We start from the raw sequence: 7,169 nt of genomic DNA on the forward strand, positions 1-7,169 counted from the left end.
TCCCTGCCACCCTGAGCAGCGAGAAATGAAAACCTTGCCCCTGTCTGAACTTGATTACAAGCTGAATTCTAACACTAATTGCTTTGCCTTGTGAGCTGTTCTCTGTGGTGGCCACACCAACTGATAATGGGTTAAAACTACCCTCGTCAGCACTTTTCCAGTCTAATCAAATGTACAATTCGGAGTATTTTGCATTTCGATTTATTGAGCATGTCAGGAAGGACGAGACTTTATCAGATTATCTTGTGAAATCTATTTGCTGCTTGTTTATTTTTCCCTGTCTAACATGGCACGGCCAGAATAATGCACTTCAAAGTGCTGAGTCAGTGTTTTAAGTTGACGCTTAAACAGATTATAAATGTATTTTCTTGCTCTTTAGCAATTAGTGGTCATTCATGATAGTCAAGATGGTCAGCCAGCCTCTGACGATGCGTCTATCCCAAGGCCCAGTCCTTGTCTGCAGCACCTTTATATGCTGTCCAACAATTTTAACAAGTTAACATCATGAAATATGTTTGCTGAAGTTATAATGACATTAGGATGGGATACATTTCTGGTAATGGACCCTTGTGATTTTAAAAACAGCTTAGCCACCTGGTGAGTTTGTCATAAAGCTTAGGAAAGTGCTAAGCATTCAGCGTTCAGGATTCTATAAAAATTGAACAATACAAAGATTGTAACATCGACCACAGAAAGAGGATCTAAAAGGTAGTAATGCCATTAATTCTCTGTATATGCTGAAACCTATAACCACCCAATTTCAGAGCTTCAGTGTGGTTTTCAGCTAATCACATAAAATACACCAATTCTCTCTGTTTTGGCTAGAACATAGTGGGTGAATGGAAATTGCTCATTCACAGCACGCACATCCTTACTGGCACTGGAGAATCAATCTAGCGTAGGACAAAATTGGAATTCAGATTATTGCTCTCTGAATTATTTGACTTTATGTCTGCTCCAGATAACAAAAGCCCATATACACTGATCAGGATCCTGTGTTGAGTAGATTATTCATGAAATATAATCCTGGACTGATTCCAGATTACATGGTTAAAGATATAATCACTTATATTATTTTTTATATTAATTAATTATTATATTAAGAGAGATTTGTCTTAGAAATGCTGCCAAATGTGTGTATGATAAATATCTGAACTTCTGTCTCATTAAGCAGAATATCCAGTGAATTTTTACAAATATTCTGCTTAAAATTTCCAAAGCTTGTACAAAAATTTGAAAATAAAACTTCCCAAATTCTTTAAACAATCGTAAGACCTTCTCATGTCTAAACCTGGTTTGCCATTTGTTTTCTTTCATTCGGAGACTTTTTTGTGAGGCTCTGACACTTTTGCTGTTCTGATGGATCTTAGTCGTTACATGTCAGAAAAATGTATTCATTAAGACCCCGCCTCCTTTTATGAGAAAACAAATGGGGAAAGAACATTATGAACAAATGGCAGACGCAATGCCTGAATTACTGTGTAGCATTTTGTACAGGAAATAAACCTAAAAATCTGAAATATACAGATTTGCTTATTTGCATATCAGATGGTTAAGAAGACTTCTATGGTGGAAAACCATGGGGCTCAGCAAGTGCACATGCATTATCTCCCAAAAGACATATGTTATATTAACTACTATTATGGAAAAAGGGTGGAGTAGCAGCTGGGGGGTCACATGGTTAATGCTGGACATTTTTAAAGGAATAGCACGGCCACCACAATTGTTCAGAGTGGCTTCATTAGGATAGCTGGTTTTACATACTGTAGTTTTGCCAAAGCATAACAATGACAGCAGTGACAACAAAAACAACAGCAGTGCAATGCTAGCAGGAAATGACCCTTATAGCAGTGATCACTGACAATAATACTGAAACCGTGAAGGAAATCAAATAAAGTGGTTTCACAGAGTAGCGATCTGTTAAAAATGTAAATGAGAGCTGCTAACGTATGTATGGTGGTCTGGGAAAACCTGTTGGATGTCGTTGTGGTTGATTCCTGGCGACTAAAAATCATACTTTACGACATTACAACTTTACAACTTTACGAAACCACAACTATTTCATAAAACAAAATGGAACTATGTGTTTTTTATTTATTTACTTTTTAATCTTACCTAGGCTATTCTGCTGTAAAGCCAGGCTGGGTAAAACTGCTGTCATAATGTTACACAGTTGTCATAAAGCAACATTAACAATAACCTACATGCCAGAACAAATATAAGCCTAATCATTACAGTTTGTAATCAGATTCTAGCTGTCAAATGTCAGGTCTGTCAAACTGACGTTTGTGAAATGAAAGCTGGAACTGAATCTCTAAATGAGATTTTCTCTTTTGGGGTTAAATAGATTTTAAAATCTATATCTTTACATGTGGTTGAGACACAAAAGAGAAATATATTTCATATATTTATGTATTCCAGAACTATAAATATTATGTATTTTATATAATAGTGTTTAGTAATATATTTCACTATGTATATGGTTTCCCAGGCCACTATCATACACTCCACTTATGCTAGCAGGCTATCAGCAGCATTGGACTACTAAAGTTACCAAATTAATGCAATAAAACCAGTAAAAGTAAAAATTTTAGGTATAGATAAAACCTAAACACTGTGAATTTAATGTTACAGCTGACAGCCACATAGACAGCCCTGGAGTTTATATTCAGTAATGACAGGGACAGATATCAGGATATGAAATCTCTGAGCACTAGGCTCATTTCAGAAAACTGAAGGGACCTTGAGATTTATTAGTTTGCAACTTTTTTTTTTTTTTTTGCAGGGGTTATATCAGTCTTTGGATTTACCCTCTTCACCCTGGTTAATTTTTGAGAGGCAAAAAGCCTAAGAATAAAGAGAAGTTCGAAATATTCTGCTTGGAGAAGGGTCAGGATCCCGCTACACATCTCCAACTGTGTTAGAAACTTTACGGAAAGAAGCTAGGTGCTGTTATTCTTTCCAGGGGACACATCGCCCACTATTAATTACAGAGTTGTTGATCATTTTGAAACTGTAGTTTTACAGTGCATAAAATTTGCACTATTCACATGCCTTATGTTTAAGCTAATCATATTAGATTCATTTTTGCTTATTATTCATGAAGGGTGCCAATAATTCTAGACTTGCTTTATATGGGCTGATGGGATCTCCTCTGGTGTTTTTTTACTCAGGTTTGAACCTGAGCCTACATACAGTGGATATAAAAATTCTACACACAAAAAATGGCAGGTTTTTGTGAAGTAAAAAAATGGAAGTAAGTTAAATCAGGTCCGAACTTTTCTCACCTTTAATGTGAAATTGCAAAGTAATCTCACATTGCAAATAAAGTGAAAAACAATCAGAAAATTAAAAAAAAAATTTACAATAACATAGTTGCATAAGTGTGCACACCCTTAAGCTAATACTTTGTTGAAGCACCTGTTGATTTTATTACACCACTCAGTCTTTTTGGGTAAGAGTCTGGCACATCATGACTTGGCAATATTTTCCCACTCTTTCTTGTAGAAACAATCTAGATCTGTCAAATTGTGCATCTCCTGTGCACAGCCTGCTTCAGGTCACCCACAGATTTTGAGTTGGATTCAGGTTTTTTGCTCTGGCAAGGCCATCCAAAGACATTGATCTTCTTTTGGTTAAGCCATTCCTTTGTTGATTTGGATGTATGCTTTGAGTTATTGTCATGCTGAAAAGTGAAATTCCTATGCCACCACCATGCTTCACCGTGGGTATGCTGTTCTTTTGGTGATGTGCTTTTTTTTGTGCCAAACATGCCTTTTGGAATTATGGAAGAATTATATCTTTTGGAATTGGTATCTTCAGACCATAACACATTTTGCCACATGGTTTAGGGTGATTTAGTTGGGCTTGGATATTGTTTTGTGAGAAAAGGCTTCCGCCACCCAACCCCACCCCACCCCACCCCACCCCATAGCCCAGACATGTGAAGAATATGAGAGATTGTTGTCACATGCAGAGAGTAATCACTACTTGTTAGATATTCCTGCAGCATCTTTAATGTTGCCGTTGGTCTCTTGGCAGCATCCGTGGTAAGTTTTTGTCTTGTCATTTTATAAATTTTGGAAGGATGTCCTGTTCTTGGTGATGTCACTGTGGTGCTCTATTTTCTCCACTTGATGATGATGGCCTTCATGGTGTTCCATAGTATATCAAATGTTTTGGAAATTCATTTATACCCCTCTCCTGATTGATATCTTTCAACGAGTGAGATACCGTACATGCTTTGTAAATTCTTTGCAGACCATGGCTTCAGCAGTCAGATGAAACCAGGCTGTTAAGAAAACCCTACAGAAACAGCTGGTCTTTATTTAGGATTAATCAGAATAATTTCATTGATGACAGCTGTAGGATAATTACTTTTGAACATGAGAATAAATGTGATTGGTTCATTCTGAACACAGCCACGTCCCCTATTATAAAAGGGTGTGCACACTTATGCAATCAGGTAACTTTTTATTACCTTTTTCATTTTTCCTATCTTTCCCTAAAATGTTTCTCCGTTTCATTTTTTTCAGTGCAAAAACCTGCCATTTTAACAGGAGTGTGTAGACTTTTTATATCAGTCATGAAAAGGAATTATATAGTTTTCTCCAAATGTACACACCGTTTTCTTCTGCCACAGCCTGTTGGGTTTTTGGATTTTCATCTCGTAATCGATTCATTTATATTCAGAGATTTTTGCAATTTGGAGACATTCACCAATTAAAGACAGCAAGTAAGAAATAAAACACAACAGGGTGTGCTGTTATAGGAAAATAATTAACTACAGTGTGATGTGCAAAGCAGAGTTACATTTACCAACCTTTCTAATAACAGCACTTGCCATAATGTTTTATTCCTCTTATACCACTGACATTTGGCAATGAATGAGATGTCATCCTTTTTAACCATTTATATTTATGTTTAATGTTTTGGATTGTCCTGTGATAAGTTAGTTCCTCATATCACATACAATGTAGCAGTTATCAATGGTCATTCCCTCACCAAACTCTATAGTTTCCCTTCTTCAAGTTAATAATACCAAAAAATGCAGTTTGTCATGTTCCCGAGAAACTTGGTCCTCTGTCCTGAAGACTTTCCTGTGGCAAAAAACTTGGTCCTCTGTCCTGAAGACTTTCCTGTAGCGAGAAACTCGGTCCTCTGTCCTGAAGACTTTCCTGTAGCGAGAAACTCGGTCCTCTGTCCTGAAGACTTTCCTGGGGTGAGAAACTCTGTCCTCTGTCCTGAAGACTTTCCTGTGGTGAGAAACTCGGTCCTCTGTCCTGAAGACTTTCCTGTGGCGAGAAACTCTGTCCTCTATCCTGAAGACTTTCCTGTGGCGAGAAACCCGGTCCTCTATCCTGAAGACTTTCCTGTGGCGAGAAACTCTGTCCTCTATCCTGAAGACTTTCCTGTGGCGGAAAACTTACTGACTGTTACAAAGAGCTGGCATCTGGGACTCCTTACAGAAAGCTTCATCATATCAACAATTAGATGTTTTTCATGGTTTAATCACAACATGTTTTTTAATTTGGTTATTATTAGCCTTAGATCGGGTCCCTGGAGGACTAGTGGCTAGGCCACAGCGCTCTCAGCACCTCGGCCCAGGTTTGATTCCCGGCCAGGGAACCAACAACAGTGTGCTATCAGTGCCAGTCCCAAGCCTGGATAAAATTGGGGAGGGTTGTGTCAGGAAGGGCATCCAGTGTAAAAACTGTGCCTGATAAAATACTCGGACCATGATCCACTGCGGTGACCCAAAACGGTAGCAGCTGAAAGAGGAACAACAACATTACTAAACTTAGATTGTGTGACATGTCTGCTACGCAAGTCCGTTTTTAGAAAATGCACATTAATATAAACCTGTGATTTGAATTACAGCCAGCACTGGAAAATTCGGCAACACCCTCTGAGCCCTGAGCAATCAGAATTTCATCAGCTCTGTGTTTTAATAACATTTAGCCAACATGATGTCAGTGGAACCTCAGACCTATAACTGCAAGGTCACTGGTTCAAATTTCTGCATTGGGACCAAATAAATGCCAGAGATGATGAGGTTATAAGATTCCTGTCCTTCTACTGTACTCTGTTATTGTATGCATAGAAAGCTTGAGTTATGAGAGGAAATAAGGTTGCTCCCTGGCAAGGACAAAGTAAAGAATACTCTTTCAATCTAAGATAGATTAAATATCCACAAGATATCCATAATTTGATCATTCATGCAGTGATATGGACGACTCATTTGGATTCATGAGTAATAACGAACACTTCCGCAGCAATGACACTCAACAATGACATGCTTCGGTTATGGGAATTTAGCATTTGCATAATGTCCTTCATCATGGTACACTGGTGTCATTTCAGACGTCTAACAGGGACACAAGGTGATGTCAAACTGACACTCAGAAAAGCCTTTAGAGTTTTACTCAACATAGCTGGTGTGAGCGCCAGATGAATTCGGCAGACTTTGACATTTAAGTGAAATTCTTGAGCAAGTGAAAATATCCCATGGAATTATTGTGAGGTAAAAATAGTCCGTCTGGAACGTTAAGACAATAATTACAGTGCCAATACAGAAGAGGCGGAGGAACTGAGAATGAAAAGGAACCTGTGACACTTTCATTAACTGCTTCATTAATTATTATTTAACAGGATACAATAAGTGACAGCAGCATTGTGCTTTGCAAACACATATTAATTTAAATTTATTTGTTTGCATGTTTTTCATACACTAATGGCAGCTACATTTTTTGCCTTTTTTTCTTGATTACATCTTGCTTTTTTTTAATGTGAATGCATCAACTTGTTCATACACTATATTAGTTAATTCAGTGTGTCACAGAGCATTAAACTTTATTTTAAGGTCCAGTACAAATTGAAGAGTCTTTACTCATCCTTGCATTTTGTACTGCAAAGTTAATTGGCCTGTTCTTTCCACTCAGCAGCTTAGTCATTGGTTTATACTGTTATTTGCAAAGCAGTTTTATGAAGACTCTGCATTAGGAAGAATTTGGATTGACCTACAAACGTTCTGACTGTGTTGTGCTTAACGAATTTGAAATTAGTGTAAAGTCTATGGGATTTGAATCAATGAACTGTACATGTTTTGATAGAAATGGTTGTGCAGTTTATTGACAGTCAGGTAGTTACTATAAATAATATTTACATTT

Source organism: Pangasianodon hypophthalmus, chromosome 11, assembly GCF_027358585.1.
Source record: "Pangasianodon hypophthalmus isolate fPanHyp1 chromosome 11, fPanHyp1.pri, whole genome shotgun sequence".
Lineage (NCBI taxonomy): Eukaryota > Metazoa > Chordata > Actinopteri > Siluriformes > Pangasiidae > Pangasianodon > Pangasianodon hypophthalmus.